Source organism: Centrocercus urophasianus, unplaced genomic scaffold, assembly GCF_019232065.1.
Source record: "Centrocercus urophasianus isolate 14NV4802_14NV808 unplaced genomic scaffold, USGS_Curo_1.0 seq_30, whole genome shotgun sequence".
NCBI classification, from domain to species: Eukaryota; Metazoa; Chordata; class Aves; order Galliformes; family Phasianidae; genus Centrocercus; species Centrocercus urophasianus.
The window spans coordinates 3,250,831-3,269,804 of NW_024884867.1; the positions used below are offsets into that span (position 1 = coordinate 3,250,831).

Here is an 18,974-nt window from a genome sequence, read left to right on the forward strand (position 1 = left end):
CCAGTGCCAGTGGGAAGCAGAACTGGCAGGGAGTTACAAGAGGAATTGTGTCCATCGTGTGAGAAGCTCCTGCTTGCTCTCTGGATGCAGTGTAACCTGCTCAAATCACGTGGTTACACAGGTCTTTGCACTAAGCCAGTGCACTGCACACTGCTTCCAGCAGCTCCAGGAAAGCTACACAGCTGCTAGCAGGCACTGTGCAGCTGTGTCCTCACCAAGGCGATATCACCGCAGCAACAGCTACATCCAGAAGACACAGAGATGAGAAAACTTCACAGGAACACCCCTTCTCCTCTGCTGCTCTTCTGTGTCTCGAGATCAGTGCCACCTGCTCTGAGCTGTTCATCCCCTGATTTTCCCCAAATTTTCCTACCCACAGCAATGTATCTGGGATTAGCCTCTGATTAGTCTTCTGTTTTCTTTCTTTTAAGCTGAGATTTCTTGCAAAGTGCCAAAATGCCGTATAAAAAATTATTTTTGATACCCACACTGATCAAAGAAGGGTGCAGAATAGATCTGTAAAGAGAGCTGAAGAACACCTGTGAGGTTGTCCTCTCCTCCTCCTCACCTGGGGGAACAAAAGCTCAGCATCCAGCATTACCATTCAGCAGCAATAGCAATAAATAAATTGCTCTTGTAAGAAAAGAACAGATGTGATAAAGATTGTTCCAGGGTCTATAGCAGACAACAGCCAAAGCACAAGAGTCTAAATGTGCCGGGCAGAGATGGCAAGGGAAGTCACAACTGGGTTCCATCTAGGGGAAATTATTCTTACACTCAATTCATCAATTTATGGGCAAGCAATTGTACAGGCAGCGCTGACTTGATTAAACAGAGCCATAATGACTGTGAGTGTAGGGAAGCATCCAGCCAAGTATGCAAACTAGCCTTCTCAGCCTAGAATAAAAGCTTCCTAACCAATAATTTCATGCTTTTATCTATCTGATCATTAATACAGATACCAAACAATGCCAGCTCGACGTGGTGTCAAAGGCTCTGACAACCTCTAATTGATAATAAATAATTCAATTTCTATCCCAATCCAAAACTGCTGAATCTTGGGGCATGTTCCAAATAAATGATTAAAAAGAACTTTGAGTGTAATTATATCTAACACAATTGGGGATATTGCCCAGATGAAATTTACAGCAACTATTCAGAGCGACAAAATCTCAATGACACTGGCAACTCCTTATGGCTGCTAGAAAATGAAATGTTCTTTACTCAGGCAATGGCGTAGGCTGCATTTCTGTCTGACAGCTGGCCTCAGCCAGGCCAGTCGTGCTGCCCACAGAGGTGCAGACTATCCCAAAATCACCCAAGAGAATTTGGGTGCGTGGTTTTACCTGATTGTCTCTGTTCTGTACATGCAGAACTTGAGATATATATATATATATACACACACATACACATACACTTTTTTTTTCTGACACAGCTGATTATTCTCCTCTTCCAAAATTGCTTTCATTACAATTAATGAAAGTTTATTTAGAAATTATCATCCTGCTTCCTGGAATGAAGGTAAGGCAATGTGTTTCAGCAAGGAAAGTGACTACCTGAACAGCCCTGAAGAGATGAACACAGCATTTTAGAGGCACATCAGCTGTTCCCACTAATTCTCAAACTCCAAAGCCAGAAGGAACTCCAAACACCAGTGAAGACACAGGACAAGTATTTACAAAAACATCATTTCACAAAATTTGATTCCTGATCTCCTCCCAGTAAACTTGCTGAAATCTTAGTTTCTGTATCTCTATTCTGTATCTTAGTTCCTGTATCTGTAAAACAGGGATGATAACATTCACTTTGGTTTCTTTGAATACAAATCGCCCATTTTTCCTTGGGAGGATGGTGGGAGAGGTGGTGCTGTTTAAGAACCTTCTAGATCTGCAGCAGTTGTCTTTGTGAGCTCAGGTGAGTTTCCAGTAACACACAGGGCTCACGTGCATTGTCCAACCTGTCCCATTTCTTCATTTCCACTTCCTTCTGGAAAATGCAACACTGGTGCCACCAGAATCCCCCCACTGAGAGGCAGGCAAACAGCACCAGTGTGAAGATGTACCTGTATCATCCATCTAGAATCTAATCACAGCTTAGACAGATTCCTCAGTCCTTTACATTTTGTTATTTGTAAATACAAAGGAAACAACAATTCATCATTCACAACAGGCTGTTCTGGGCTTTGAACATCAACTGTCTTGACCTGGCAAATACAGCAGCCAGGGATCAGCTGCAATATCTGCAGGATCCTGAGAACACCTGAGAAAAGAAAATAGCTCCATAATTTGCTGAACTTCACAAGTACCACGATTGGGTGAGCCAAGCTTGTTTCTTCAAGAAAAACATAAAACATAAGGAAGTGCCACGAACACCTGGAAGTGTGTCCAGTGCAGTTATCCAGAGCTGCACTGTGAGTTCCACATTACAGACATTCAACTGTGCTGCTCTCCAGCAGACCTAAAGGTGTCACTGTGCTCTGAACAGTTTCAGATCTTGCCCAGCTAGGCACCTTCACATTAGTATTCAAATAACAGAAAGAGGGATTTATAACAATAATTGTAATAGACAGTTATGTTAAACAGTAGATCAGTAGACCATTTAAGCATATATTTTGCTTGAAGCAAAGATGTAGTATTACTGAAATCAGGGGTTTATTGGACCCTCTGGGACCAGCCCATGAGCTGAGGTCAGAGCTGGGGCCTCAGTTCACTGCAGATATTCACCCTGCCTTATCTACAGGAGAGAAATTCCCTCACAGGTGAGAAATCCAAATGGCTCTTCATTATACGTCTTCTTACATTAAATACCTTCTCTGAAGGTGTCTTCTGCTAGCTCAGGTAACAACCAAAGTATCATATAAATTAGTGGTGACAACATAATAACAATGATAGAACTTCACAGGTTTTCTTTAATAAAGGAAAAAAAACCTTCTAAACTACGATTAAAACCCAATATTTGAAATGCATTGCAAGTGTAGTAATAGAGAAGCCAAGTTAAATCCTGATTTCTCATCCTACAATTGGAGTAAAGGGGCATGAGATGCCAGAAGAATGGTATGGATCACCTTCAGGAAAACAGGCACCACACTTCTGTTAACAGCTCTTCTGCTGAACAGAGGGGGCAGGACAGGGAGACTTGACCTATAATCTGTGTCAAAAACAAATTCTTGAGAAATAAAAAAAGCCTCTCAAAAGCAAACAAGAAGGAAAATAATTTCAGAACTCTACGAAGGGTTAGAAATGAGAAAAGAAGCAGAAATGAAGAAATATGGATTAAAAAAGGAGGTATTATGGCATCACCTCCTTAATACATCACTAAGTGTTTTGACTTGCCAGCTGTAAACATCTGCAGCTTCTCCATTTCCACGGTACACAAGATGGGAAAAGGCTGAGCCTTGTAGCACTACTCAGGGCTGGAGCTGGCCTTGCTGACTAGGCACAGGGCGAGTGCTGCAGAGGTGAACTCAGTTTAACAGCTTGCTACTTACAGGCTTAGGCTGATTTACAGGTGTTTGTCCTGAAATATGACCATCCATGTACTCGCTGCTAATCCTTTCCCTAACAAGCCTCCTCCCTCTCTGAAATCCTCCAGCTTTGGTAGATAGCTATTTTTGCACACCAAAAAGCAACGTCTCCCTCTAAATCTCCTCCCACAGGAAGGGCAGTCTGACTATCACACACCCAGCACGCTGTCTGCTGCAGCACAACACCAAACCTTGACTTTGACACAGTGGGTGTCAGCCGTCTGCATGTGACAGTAATAACAAGGATGTCACAGGGAGAGCAGCACAGATCTTGCATCTCTGCAGCCTGGCAGAAAACCTCCTGTTGGCAACATAAGGCCCACAAAGTAGAGTTGAGTGGCTATTGTTGTGTCCTGGGGAGCAGAATTTCCCATTTTCTCTCCTGAAGGCTTTGCTTGCTCTCACATCTGTGAACCTTTTTCTGCAATCGAGTTTCCATCCAGGTTGTAACCCAGTTTTGGATCCCAGCACACTGCTCAAGACCCAGCCTGGTGGAGGGAGCTGCAGCACTGTGACATTCCATGCCAGTTTCTACTCCTGCACATGCTATTCCAGCACCACGGTAATGACTTGCAGACATACAAGAGATTAAGGTTCACAGACTTTGTAATCTAAACACACACAAAAAAAATCTTCAGATTGAAAATAAACTCACAAAAGTAGATAACCTTTTTTTCCTTAACCTTATAAGTAATATATATCATATAGGTTCTCACTGCACTGCATTCATCTGTCTCTTAGCTGAGTATGACATCTAGACATCTATCACTCACAGCAAAATACAGGAGGCCATGTCAAGTCTCACATATAGAGCATGAGCCTGGTACTCTTGCTGATATCCTTTGCTCCCTACCCACAGAACCTGCATTTCAGCTATTTTGAAGCACGGACTCCCTCTCTTTTTCTCTCTCGTGCTTTAGGATTTTCACATGGCAGATGAGATGGGTTGTTGGGTCATGGTGAGCTCCACAGCTTTGCCAGGTCCCTGGGCACACCTTGGGATAATGAATCACAGGAAAACTCCTGCTGGAAGGCATGAGCCTGGTGCTGGGGGCCTTTCCCATCACATGGACCAATGGGACACACTACCTACCCGGGCATCAGGATGTCAGTCAGCCCAGCTTGTCCTATAACTTAGAGAATCAAATGCAAAGTCACAAGCCTCCCACTTTTTAACCCTGAAAAAGCCCAAGAAAGTCCTATAAATGTTTATAGACTTTCCAAGCAGCCGAGTGAAACACATAAAGCCAAACTACACGAGTTAGAGGTGAAACTGGAGAAAAGTGCACAGGAAGCCTGAGTTCCAAAACACCTGAGAAAATTCACCTCCATACTGCTGCAAATCAGTCACACTGGAGACCATGACATTGCAGGAACAATCCCATGCAGGACTTCTCACTTCTTTTCAGTGCTACAGAACCAACACCTCCAGTAAAAGCTGCCTCGAAGTGCTGATGGTGCAGGGATCCCATTCCCTGCAGCACAGAGTACAAGGGACTCTTCGTATGCTTCAGGTTTCATCTTCACCACTCCTATTCCTGGTTTTACAAGAACAAAGCTTTGAGGTATCTGGGTGCATATCAACACACCACAGGCTGTCCTCCAGTTTCTGTGGCTGCTACCATTCTCCAAAAGTCCTCCCTAGGACAAACAGCAGCATATTTGTATTTTTGCCCTGGTTAGTTTGCCCAAAGGCTTCCTCTTTTGATCTCCTCCTGGCTTTCTCTGATATGCCCTTGCTACGTGTGCAGTTCTCTATTCCTGCTTCTTTCTGCTCCAAGTCTGCACAGCACTTACTTGTTGGTTACTTAAAATCTGAATAAATTAGGTCAAAAAGCCTGATTAATCTGATGTGGCTTGTTTCACATTAAAAAAAAAAAGAGTGAAATTGAAAACCACCTTATTGTTCTCTACTGAAATGCTGCATCCCTATTAATTCAGGTGTATAAATAACGCTCTCTAATGCTGCATCAAGGGCTCTGCTGTGTGATTAAACCTGCTTCTCTGACCTGTAATTAGAAACTTTGCCTCTGAAAGTCAGTTTGGAGAAGAACGAAAAAAAAAAAGGAGAAAAAGAGAAGGAACCAGCTCTCAAACCCAACAATTTTGTTCTTAATAAATTATTCAGCATTTTTGAAAGTTGAGCTGGATTTCCATCTGCTAGCATTAACAAACCAAAAAGAACTGAAGGATTCTGACCACCCAGTACAACAGTACAGAGCGTGGGGCTGGAAATAAGAAGCCAGCTGAGAAGTTCAGTGTGTTCCTCTCTGCCTGTCTCTGTTCAGCTGTTGCCACTGAATACTTGGATATCTGACAGGTCTTGGAGTAATGCAGCGACCCTCCACCAGAGTCACACTGAATTACAGCTGTGTTTGGGATACAAAATCAGAAGAAAACCCCAGTATTCAGCAAATGACTTCTTAGTATCAGCTGAACCAAACAATGAACACGTGAAATTGATGGTGATGGTCTGAGTTGAGAAACAATATAGAGACCAGACTGCTTGGTCACACCTTTTCAAGGCAAGTAACTTCAAGATGATTCATTAATGATTAAGCTGATCTTTTGCCCCAAGGCTATCTAGACAGTATAAACTATACTACTGTTAGTGCTGGTAGTCACTGTTGCCATCCCAAGGGTACACCCAGAGCTGGAAGGTGAACTTCTCGCTTGGAAATGGGGAGACAGTGATGTCTTTTTGTCCTGCAGTCACTATGAGAAGAACTATTAATTCAGCTACATGTAGACTCATTTCAACAACAGCAACAAAGACCAGGCAAAATATTTCAATTGCTACAATGAATATTAGCAATCTTTCCATAAACTGGAAACAGAACAAGCTTTAGATCACCGTATAACACAAGAACTGGCCTGAGGACGAGGAGTCTCTGGCCTTGGGTATTTAGCAGCCGTTCCCAGAGTTCTGCTCAATTTCAGATCAGAGAGATTTTGTAGCAAATTCCTGCTCTGGTTAGGCCTGTAGTCTTTGTGTTGAGGGTGTGACTGGCATTACACTTTCAGTCTTCTTGGTCTTCAGGCTCAAGTTTGCCAGGCTTTACATGGGGTGAATCTGAAGTCCGGTGATTTTGTGTATAATTATTTTTCTAGGAACCTTACAAGATGGATCCAGAGTTTTGGGGAAGCCTTACATATTAAAATATCAAGTTCAAGGCGACTTACACAAGAGAGGAGAAACCTATTATTTACATACCAAGGACCCTTTGGTCAATTCCACAATGCCTCCTATCTTCTACTGTGGTTCAGACACACACAGTTTTATCACAAAGAACACAGTGAATCCACCAAAGTATTAAAGTGCCTCTGGAGGAAGTTCTTCATTCCAGATTGCCCGAGCTTGTAGATGTGTGAGGCACAGAGCCGTGGAGACCACAGCTGTGGGCTGAGGGTGATGTACTGCACGAAACAGAAGAGCCCTTCAAACTCAATAATAAGGGCAACTTTAAGTAATCTGTTCGTTTGTAATGTGGTGGGGTCCAAGTTTATCACAGAACATAAATCTCATACACAGTATTTTGGATTAGACAGTGCAGCAGAGAGAGCTTTGCAGGGACAGTGTGACAAGTTTTATGAACTTCTTAAAGAAACAGAACATGGAAATACTAGCAGTGTTGTTAGGTTATTGCTTAGTAAGCTTCAACATCCAGTACTAAGATGAAAAGAAGAGAATCTAATGAGTTTAGAAAATAGAGCAGTACTTGAAAGCCATTAAGGCTCCTTTGTTTTTCAACAGCATTAAGGCAGTACTTAAAAGCTGGGCCCTGTGAAGCCAGGACACTCACCTTCCTCGAGCCCACCACGGGCTATCCTCTCCCCCATTTTTACAAATCCTCAGAACAAATCCAGTCTCACCCCACTTCCCTTTACTCTAAGGGCCTCTCTCATTTTTTAACACTCCCCCCTGCTTCACAGATGCCTCATGTGCCACCTTTCCAAAGCCCTCTCTCAGCCTCCCCTCTAACACCTGAAGCACACACATGCTCACAAGCAGGCTGCACACAGGTTGGTGTGATGCCAATACTTCTCCCCTTCAGGAATCCTCTTCCTACTCTCCTTGAGAATCCTTCATTCCCTCCTACAACAGCAGCACAGTGCCCCATCTACCTCCTCTCAAGGTCACTATCAGCATTTCCATGCATACCTTCACTCCTGCTGTTGTTGCATGTCCACCATCCTTTCCTCCATTCTGAACTTCAGATCTGTTTTCCTTCAGTTTTGCACAGATTGCATACAAGCTCTGTATTATTTGTCCAGCCACAGATCTTTCAGTGATGTGATAACTCCAGTTCTCAGAGAGGAGAAAAAATGTATTGGTATGCCAGGAACACAAATGAGTGCTACTGCCCAATCACTTGATCTGCAAATGAGTGATATCTAAATTACTGCTGCTACCTCATTTTTCCATGTTGGTTTCTACTGTTTTCCCAGAGTAGTGATACTCTCCCACAGTAATAATAGGAATTACCTGAATGTTTACAATTGATCAGATGGAGCATTTTCAAGTTGTCACGTTTCGTAAAGTCAGGGAGAAATAATGTCCAGGTGAGAACATGGTTTCACGTGTTTAGCCTTAAACATCATGGAAATCAATGTGATCCTTTTGTCCTTCAAACCCTGAACAGAATGAACCACAGTGGGATAACCTTCAGATGGTATGCTGATATCCTGGGAAAAGGAAGGTTTATGTGAGGTTTTCTTGGTGACGTACTAAATGACTTCCAAATATCAGAGTAATAGAAAAGGTAGATCCAATGGTTTCCAATTTACCAGCCTTCAAACTAAAATATGGCACTACATTGAAAAATCACCTTCAAAAAATAAAATAAAGAATTTCTCTTAATAATTATCATCTAATGACTCTAAAGAACATCATTTCTGTTCATCAGTACACTTTTCTAGCTTCCAGAATGCAAAGAGAGTTCTGAAAAATCAAGCTGGATTTCTGTGCATCAAGGGAGTCAGAAAGTAGCACTTCTGCACAGAGGCTTTGCAAACGTGATTGAAATCCGAAGCACAGCGCTGTGCTCCGTGGGACATATCTGACCCATACACTGCCTTTCAGCTCTGCATTTTCCAAATCACATACATTATGGTTGAATAGGAAGAAAATGTGTAAACAAGAACATAAAAGATCACTGTGAATTCATTAAATCTGATAAGCTGTAAATTGAAGTGCATGAATTCCATTCTCTGAACACCAGGATAAATTTGAAGAATCTCTATTGACTTAACTTGCACTGATATGCATTACAATAGTTTCTAGTGCATTCCAAATAATTATTACAGCAATATTCAAGACCAGAAGGCACTTAGCTCCCGTTTGGATAACTAAACAAAGGCCAGACTTACAAAAAAAGTCCATCATAGGAAAGAAAAAACAATAATCTGGATTTGTTTTTAGAGGTGGTGCAGAGGCGTGGCTACAGGACCCACTCAGTTTGGGTCTGGATTTAAGAAGCAGGGGGAACACAGAGTATGACTGTTGTCCTCCTGTTCCTCCAATGACTGTTGTTTCTTACAGAAGAAAAAGATCAACTGTATACCAGGAGACAGAGCTATTTGAAGAACTTTGTCAGCTGAACACTCAGAGTGGTACTGATGCATTGCAGAGCTCCTTTGCTTAGAGGTTCCCTCATAGGGTGTAAGGAATCCAAATTGTTATCTTTCCTTGATATCTTTCTACTCAGAGATAAGGATTGCTTAGGAATTCTTTACTCCGTGGTTAGGATGCTGTTCATTAGCTTTCTTGGAAGTTAAAAAACCCATCTGCCTCCTTCCAGGAACCAAAATGATCCCTAATGTTTTCATGAATAGTAAGTTTCTCAATCAATGACTGAGAGAGACATCACAATGAAAGAAGGGACCTGAGAAAATGGGGGTGTGGAGGAATTACAAATATGTAAAATAAAAGTCACTGAAGCAGCTCAATTAAGTCAGTTTTTCTGCAAGAAAGTGCCTCTAAAGTGATGCCCTTAAAATATACCGCTAGGACTGTCCAAAAACTGATCAAGCAAAATGTCTTGAGAGCTCCTCCTGCCGGCTGTTTGCTTAGCATTCCAAGCCCTTGCCAACAGACCCAATTTGGGGTTTGTCTTTTTAAGAAGTTGGAAAACATGGAAGGCAAAACTAATGCAACGTTTCTTTTATTTGTCATAGCAATAAACCAGCATGGTCTCCCAGCATCTCCTGTACTCCTGCCCACTTGCTCTCTAACTTTCCAGATAGAGATGCTTTGCAGGGAGGCTGAGGTCAATGCTGGGAGCAGAGCAGTGTGGGAGCTGCAGAGGAGCACAAGAGAAGCCTGGCACACTGTGACAGCAGGGCAGGCAGAGACCTCAGCAGTAGGCAGAGTGCAGAAACAAGAGTGGAGCAGGTCTGGTAAGACTAACCAAGTCTAACCAGGAGTCCAAGAAGCATCAAACAAGCCTGCTGATTCGAGGCCAAGGCAGAAAGTCAAGTCAGCAAGTCAGAATCAGGAAGGGTGACACTTGGACACACCTACAGCCTACCCCCAGACAAGGACAGCTCTGTGTCACAGCTCTCAAGGAAAGCAGAGAGCCCCCAGCAGGCTTCTCTCAGCACTCTGGTCCCAGGATACACCCACCATATCAGAGCAGACCTTGAACACATGCAGCTGGACCTGCAGGAGCTTGCAGAGTTGGCTGATGCATGCAGGGCCTGACAACACGCTGCCCAGCACAGTCAGTAAAGAACATAAAAATTATGTGAAGTGCTGACAAGAGCCTGGGTACAAATGTACCACAGGGGTTGGCAGTGCGAAAGGCTGACAGTGTGTACTTCAGGTGTTTCAGAGCCTGGACAGGACTGACCTTTTTGTAGGGCATTGTGTGCATGCTTTTGTTTTGGCAATCTGCTGGGAAACATTTCTTTCAGAGCCAGAATAATTTTTAAATTACCACTGGCATGTAATAACAAAACCCCTCCAAGTTTTTCGCCTATCATTTAAAAAATAAACGTAAAGTAATCCTGGCTTCCCAGGAGAAACCCATCCGCATACATCTGTGACATTTTGACTGCTCAGTTTTTTGGCCAAATTATGCCCCAAAAGAAGAAAGCAGATGAGACTTACTGGCAGCTCCTTTCCTGCCTTCCAACTGGTGACATTTGCTGTAACCCTGCATTGGCTATCTCTTGCAGGTATGTGCACGAACCCAAACTCCCAGCGCTGCCTGCATGAGGCAGAACATCCCGAGGTTACAAAGCTCAAGTGGCAGGTGCAAAATATCTTCCCAAAAAGAAGCTTGTCAAATCAACAGGGAGAAGAATAACCCTTTCGAAAAGGTTGGCTGTGATTATCTTATAGAGTTACAACAGGAAAAATCAAAGGCAGACACAGAGGGGAAGGGAAACAATATGAGGAGAGTATCCTGGTAGTGTTCCCAGCTGGACTGACACTGATACACTGCCTAGATAAAGGTAGGCTGCTCTGAAAGACTGTGTGACTACAGAAGAGAGCAATGGTTTGCTAGAAAAAGAACATTCTTTATCAATACATTTATCAATGATAAAAAACAGCTCCAGGTTATGTGAGCTATTTTGGGAAGCAAAAAAAGAAGTCACATATACGACAGGGACCTGTAATTCTGCTAAGTTGGTCAGGGAGATATTTTGTCTCCTTCTGTATAGAGTACTGAATGTATACAGGACTTAATAAATGTGGTTTCTCTGCCAAGCAATTGTATTTCTGCACTTTATATTTCCAGTGTGAAAAAATTAATGAAACGTTTTAAACCAAAGCCGTTTCCTTGGAGCCTCCTCTGACCTTCTTTTCCTCCTCTCTCAGCCGAATCTCCCCGGCAGGATGAATTCAGACCTGATGTCTGCTCCTCCCACCAGGCTTTTGGATATGTGACAATAACCCAGTCACTGGGAGCCGTGCCTGCTGGTGTCCATTGTCCTGCGTCCAGTTTAAGGAAAAGCCCGGAATGAAATTGATGAAGAATACAGTGATTTACAGGAATGGTCGAAGGTTGTTTCTGCACACATCTATCAGCAGCTTGAGCGTCCTTGGAAATTAACACACAAGGCTGAAGCATGGGAATGATTCAAGGCTCACCAACAGACTCTCAAAAGTTAAAAAAACATCTGAAATAAAGCACCAATCTCAAACTGCTACAATCCTGTGGAACAGCAGAGCTGTGGTAGGAAATCAGGGTGTGCCTGTGTGGGGAACTGCCCCAGACCTGCCGGGCAGAGCCTGTTATGTTCTCCAGCAGAGCACTGACAGGCACAAAGAAGGGATATGCACTATATGCACTGACAAGAGGAGCTGCTGGCTGTGCTCTGTGGAAGGCATCACTTCAGCCACAGACTGCAGGTACTGCCAAGGACAGCCTACAACTACATCAAGTTACCTAAGCCCCAGTAAAAGGAAAAAAGACACACAGCATCCAAGAAAGCCAATATGCATAAAGCAGGTTGCATTGTCCATGGTGGAACAGGAGTGGGTCTGTGGAACAGGGGACACAAGCCAGCAGCCAGGTACAAGGCCCCAAATAACCCAGCAGTGATGCTCACAGGATGGTAGGGGGGCAGGGGGTTACCAGAAGGAAATTCACATGCCTTCTTTGCAGACAGGATTATCTGTGGGATATTATGTGCCCACACCCCATAGTGTTACCTGCTTCCCTCTTTCAGTGGTATCATACACACTGCCTGCTCTGTGTATTTTAGATACATAAACAAATAAAAGACCTAGGTAGCAAGTAAAACTGCTTTCTCTATTAGCATATCCCACAATCACACTGCAAACAGGGTTCAAAAACCTTTGCAGATATTTATCCAACTCCCACCTTAAATCATCACTTTACTTAACAAATGCTTCCATTTGAAGACCAGTTACCTGATAGGAATTCACAACTAGCACCAAGCCCTTTATCTACAAACTTTTATCATTTCTTCTGCCCTGTCCCCCCTTCCATCAGCGTTCTGCAATATCTGCCAGCCTCCTTTACGTCTCAGTTTTGCGTTCACAATGTGAGGCAGGCAGACTCATGTGCCCACAAGCAGAAAAAGCTCCTCCAGCTCACAATAACTCAGCAGGTTTCGGAGATTTTCAGAGACTGCATTACTGTGTGCCCATGTCTGCTGTCAAATTACTGCCTGGATGCAGGCGCCATGGCTAACCTCAGCCTTACCCCAAACACAAAACTGTCCCCAAGCCCTCAGAAACATCCATCTTCTCTTTCAGCACCACTTACAGCCTGGCTGACGTTTCTAAGAAATAAAGAGCGTGTTTACCTCTCTGAAAACTTATTATGGTTTTACGTCCTTTTTCTGCAACCTCCTGAGAGCATCAGTACTCAGCATCATGAAGTGAAAATGTACCAAAACAGATCTGAAACATGGAGAGTCTTCCTGACATTTCTAAAGGAAAATGAAAATAAAGCCATAAAAACAATCCTTCACATACAGCAGAGGTCAAAAAATAAAGTCTAAGCTTAAGTTTGTTTTTATCTTCAGCATAAGCCCCATGACTTCTCTAACTCTTAGCTGCTTGCCTCAGGCCCTGGCTGTAGCACCACAGCAGCAAGGAAAAACCCAGAGCATAGCTACTGTGACCTTAGCCACCTTCCCTTAAAACCCTCACCCTCCCCTGCTCCACAATAATAGAAAGCTGTTCCTGGAGCTGCTACAGGGGAAGCAGCTATTTCCGTGTCATGTCTTGCCTTAAATACCTGTACGTAGTGAAGATGGCATACAGAGATCATACAAACCTGTAATTGGGGCTGGATTTTCTCCAGTCATAGACAGACATTACTGCCTGCAACTGCTGCTGTCTGTTTCGACCTTCTCCTCGAGGTGTCTCCACCTCCCATTACAATGTCACAGCAAAAAAAAGTTCCACGGTGGTCTGCAAAGCAAAAGCAAATGGAAGGACAGAACTGACATTGTTTGTCTGCTGTCAGGGGAATTCCAAACCAACACATCGAAAGAATTAACATTGTTGCACAAAAAGCAGACAAAACCAGTAACTATGACCATAACTACAACATATGACATAACTATGGCCACCAATAAGAGCATGCTACTTAACAGCACACATGCATACATGAAGGATCCCAAATTCTCAACACCTCTAAGAAAAAGATACTCCTATTATTCAGTGTTTTACAGGGAAAATGATGCATCAGGTATTCATAGGACTTGTCAAAGTAAGTGAAAATTTACCATCAGAAAGAAGAGAATCAAGGCTTTTAAATCCCTGATGCTCAGTTAAGTGCATTACTTTAAAGCAGCCCTTAGATTGGATGAGAAGGAGCACTAACACAGAGAGAAACATGTGTTCTACATCTTAACACAAGATTTTCCTAGTGGAATGGCAATAAGGATACCCTGCAGCCTTTGGTTTCCTCTGCTGCCATGAAGCCTGCATCCTCCTGACCATGCTGGTAGCCAGGATAACCCCCAGTCCATATTCTATGGCCACAGCATGCTGAGGGAGGCAAAGATAACAAAGGCTGCGACAGAACTCTTATCAGGAAAGTCCTTTCGGGCCCCATTTCCATCAGCTCATAAAAGGAACAGCCTGGACCCACATGCTGGGCCCTGCTAAGGCTGCTCCAGGCTGGAGCTCTTCATTTGCAAAAGAAATGACCCATTCATTTCTCCCTGACCTCTGCAGGCACTTCAGGCTGCTGGCCCCCACCGCTCCTCAAACAGGTGCTCAGGGCCTCCAACCTCGGCCTTCCCAGGCAAGCTGACCTAATGCAGCTTCAAGAGCCCTGCACTGGGGCTCCAGGAGGGTTGTGGCACAGGTTGGGGACATTTACCTCTCAAAGCATTTATTTCCAATCCAGAAAGCCAGAGACCATATGAAAAGCAGCTACAAATGACACGGTGTAACCTTAATTGAAGCTGAATAAATAAATAAATGCAAATCCGCTTGCGTGCACTTGCACACCACTGCACAAGTGATCTCTTCCCTGCAACTGCTGACAGCTGCATTTTGCAGCTGCATTTCATGCTGTCTCGTGGTTGCACAAGCAGGTCCTGTGGTTCCTGTAAAGAACTGGCTGGTTTCTGTCACAACTGGGGAATGCTTTGCCTCTGCAATGGATTTCCAGATTCGATTTTGTGTTGATGGATGAACAGCAACCACGAAACTTCAGCAGGGAAATCCACATGCTTGCACTGCATTCCAAGAAAAAGACCGACCTCTTCAGACATGCAGAGTCACCTTAGAACTCAGCCCGAAAACCAAGAGCATCACAATCCATATCTTTTGTTCTCAACAGCCCCATTCTGGAAAGATGATGCTGTTTCACAGCTAGGCACAGGGCAGCCTCTTGTCAAAGGCCACAAAGGCCCTCTATGGCTGAACTGGGAACTCAGTGCTGATTTTAAGACCAAGTTCAGAGCCCCTTTCATGGCACTAATCTCCAAACAACATTTTTCTACTTTGCAGACAGCCTCCACAGAACGCAGAGTTATCAGACTGAACATAACCATCTTTAATAAGAAAGCTGGTTTGGAAGCTGACTTGTTTTTAGTGCCACATACACATAAGCTCTGTAACTGGAAGAGGAGTCCTGTGATTCAGAACCCGAAGTCTGATGCAATTGGGCGTTTCAAGCTGCTTTCCCCAGCAGAGAACAACCCTATTAGTTTGAGAAAGTCCCCTGCCTGCTTTCTCTCTGAGTAATTAAGAGAGAAATCCTCCTCTCAGTGACCCCAATGCTCTCAGCCTGGGCTGATTTACACATGAAAGGCCCCCTCTGAGGGGCTTTCTCCCTTTCACATTCACAACCAGGCAGGACCTATAAATAAAACCTTTCTGAAAACAGGAGCTTTCAAAAAGGTCTGTGTATATGCGTAAACGTGTATGAGAGAAAGGGAATGGATGCGTGCACTTGAGAATGCGTGTGTTTGCATGCATATGGGAAGAGCGGGTGAGCAGAATGTGCGTTCAGGCGCTGGCCCACATGCAAACAAGTGTACTTGGAAAAGCACCTACACGGATATGGTACACGGAAGCGTGCACAGGTAGCTGCATCCCTTGCAGGAGTGAGGCTGGTTTCCAGCTAGCACAGTTCCACAGGGCATTCGTTGAAGTCAGCTGAGTCACTCCGGAGTTACACATGAAGGAAAAAAAAAAGAGTGAATTTAGACCCAGCTGGGCACAAGAGGACGCCTGCAATACACCCTCCAACAAGCAGTAAAGTCCTTGCAGAACAAACTGGTAGGCTTACGTAGCACTGGATATGTGGAAGCTAAGAGAACCAGGCCTTGTGGTATGGAGACCTCCGTTCAAAAATCTCCGGTGAGATTTTTGAAAAGGCTGCATCTTCTTGGATGAACATAGAGAACAGCATTACACTGAAACAATGACAGCCCTGGAGAAAGTCATTCTTTTTGAGTTTGTTGGAACACAAAAACCCCTCCACGTTTGAAAATAAGCAGTGAAAATAAACAGAGCTACTGCCATGAAAAAGAAGGTGAGAAAAGTAAAAAGTCCGTGACGGCCTTTAACATGCATAAACCCCAAAATGCCCAGATTTGAATCCATGCTTCCCTCCTCCCCCCGCCCTGTTCTCCCTCGTGTCTGTGCAGCAGGGGTATTTCCCTTTCCAAGAGGCCTAAGCAGGACCCTACGCAGTTTCCAGGAAGCTGGCAGTTAGTGTGATCCTCTCCTAATACAAAACAGGTGACACACAGCATTAAGCCATGCCAGGACAGACTGCAGGGTTTCATAAAGCAGGTACTGGGCTGCGAGTCTTTGCCCCAGTAAGAGAGGGCTTTTTAAGACCTGGCTACAATGTGCTAATTTGAGAACTGCAAACTATTTCACTCCACTATTCCTTACCAGCTGAACCGTTTGCTCACTGAAACCGGGTCTGTGCTCTATGCTAACGCAGTGCCAGCAGTCAGGCTATGCTGACACGCAACTCAGACTAGCACACTGCAGCTGCACCACTGCCTGGTAGGAGGCTCCAGATCAACGCGCAAGGAAGGCAGGCAGGAGGGGTGCTGCACCCTCCTGACCTCATAATCAGTAACAGTAACTCCTCGATCTCCCCCCCCTTCCCAATTTTTTGCAAAAAGTTTGAAAGGAGGGCAGGGAAAAAAAGCACAAAGCAGGAGGACAGCAAAGCCTCACAGAAGCGCACAAAGCACAAAACGTCTGTTCTGCCAGTTCAAAAAACTCTTCCCAGCTACTCGCAGTAAGCAGGAGTGTGCGAGCAGGGACACTGAGCTCCCCTCCTACTGAGCTCTCAGCTAAAGCCCTCCCCCGGTTCCCAGAGTCTTCAAATGAAGATTTGCATAGTACTTCTAGATCATTCCCTAGAGAAGGGACAATGGCCCTCTAAACGCCCTCCCCCCCCCCCCCCCCCGGCCCCCCTTCACTTACAAAGCTGATAAAGCCCTGGTGAAAAGGGGAACAAAGAATTTACAGATGGCAGAATATTGATTTCCGCTGTCGCAGAACTACAGGGAGAAGATGAAGAACCCCCCCCAGGAACTCTGTGAAGTTTGAGACACGGGCACTATCTCTGCAGCTCGAACTCCGCATTCGTTATGGCAGTGCCCCGTCAATATCTGATGCAGGAAGCATTGCTATTGTAGAGGGATGAGCAGGCCGCTGAAAGCCTCAGAACGCAGAGAGATGAGATTACAGCCTGAAATCCCAGTGAGCGTGCTCGTTGTTTCCCAACTTGCTCAGCAGAGAGGCGCTGCCAGTGACAGCAGTTTGCCACCAGGCGGGCCAGCCCGGCATTGCTCCCAGAGGCTTCAACTCCAGCTGACAGTATCGAAGGCTTTCACGTATCACATTTCACCCCGAGATTCGTATTGCTACCCACGTCCTCTTTTCCCTGCTACCCAGCACCGCAGCTGGGAAAAGCAAGACAAGAAAATGGCCTAAGTCTCTTCTGTAAGGAAACAGTGTATAAAAGTGAGTCCAAACAGCGGTTCTCAGTGATCAGAGGCAGCCAGAGTCGATGGCAGAGCTGCCTGTTTGCTCACCAGTATTTTCCCCACACCTTCATAAAGACACATGCTGTCATGATAGATGCAGTCATCGTGGTGATAACAACCAGTACGTATTGCACAGTTCAGCATGTTTCATTCAGAACTGTTAGCAGAACATCCCTCACAATTCTCTCTTTAGAATAGCTTGCTTTCTTCAAATACCTGCCTGGCTTTTCTTATCCACAAGAAGATTTTTCATATGGAATCTTTTGTATATTTAAGTAGTCACTCCCCATTTATACCACGTTTAAAGAAGAGGTGAATCAGACCCATTAGTCTCCTGACATGCCCAAGATAGAGATTATTTGTAGGGATGATAAAGCTTGAGGAAGTACTATTTTAAATCAGAAAGTAATGAAACCAGCAGCACACCCAGGGGAGGACAGACAGGAACCCTTTTTAGTTGTTCTCCATGAGCCCTCTGGAGCTTCGCAGGCTGCTGCTCTGACTGTGCCCTCCATCAACCTGGCTTCTACCAAAGGTCAAACAGGCTATTGCCAGGCTCCAGTAAGAACCACAGTCAAATAGGATCCAGACATTTGCAAATTAATTACCATGAAGAGTTCTTCTGGAGATGTTTTGTTGATCCAAAAGATGTTGTCAGCAGAATTATCCCAGGAATCCACATAATTAAAAATATACCAGTGGCTACAAAAATACATTTAATTACAGGCATACTTTTACTGTTATGACCAACATAACTTTTATATCCCAGTGAGAACATTGGTCCCTAATACATACCTGTAAACAAACAAACAAAAACCTTAAGAAACACAACAGATGTCCTCTTGATGTTGCCTAAAAGCAATCAAAATACAGCAGTGCAATCACCTCACTGGCAGGGAACGTTACCCAGGACGCAAGGAGCATCTCTGAAGCTGCCTGCACTGAGCACAGACTCTGAATCTCAGCCACAGAACACTAGGAAACGTTCCTCCTCTACGTTTCATTTGCACACAGTGCCATGCATGGTTACCTTCCCTTCTTCTGCTTGGAGATCAGCCTGAACACCAATTCCACCCTGTGCTGACCTGCAGTACCCAGGATGAGTTCACATCAGCCACAGCCTCACTGCAGCCTCCTCTGTGCCCCAGCCCAGCCAGCCCTATGCCCACACCTCCTAAAGCTGGCTCCTTTCCTCACTGCTCTGCACTGACTGCCACTGCTTATGCACAGCCTCAATCGAGGGCCCCTTCCCATCCTCTTTCCAGGGCTCTCCAATCCCATCCTCACAGCTCCAGAGCTCACACAGCAACACCCTAAGCCTCCAACAGCAACACATCAGCATCACCCCTCAGCACCAAAATGGCGCCCCTTCACCACCCTTCAGCGACTTAGCGCGAGGATGCTCACGTGACTAAAGATCCTCCCGCCCTGCGACAACGCATGCGCAGAAGCGTGCCGCAGCTCAAGGTCAGGCAGGCGGTGGCGGAACACT

General features: G+C 44.7%; 1 long non-coding RNA gene across 2 annotated transcripts; it reads right to left on the reverse strand.

Annotated features, from left to right (window-relative positions):
- Positions 1 to 7,598: 7,598 nt before the first annotated feature.
- On the reverse strand, positions 7,599 to 18,965 carry LOC122165547. 2 transcript variants are annotated; one of them, XR_006170541.1, is made up of 5 exons: positions 18,890 to 18,965; positions 13,282 to 13,418; positions 12,806 to 12,931; positions 8,010 to 8,209; positions 7,599 to 7,901 (listed from the first exon to the last, which is right to left on the reverse strand). It is a non-coding gene; the product is annotated as an uncharacterized LOC122165547 (long non-coding RNA). The 2 variants fall into 2 exon arrangements; XR_006170540.1 differs by lacking the exon at positions 18,890 to 18,965 and adding an exon at positions 15,522 to 15,697.
- Between the last annotated feature and the right edge of the window lie 9 nt (positions 18,966 to 18,974).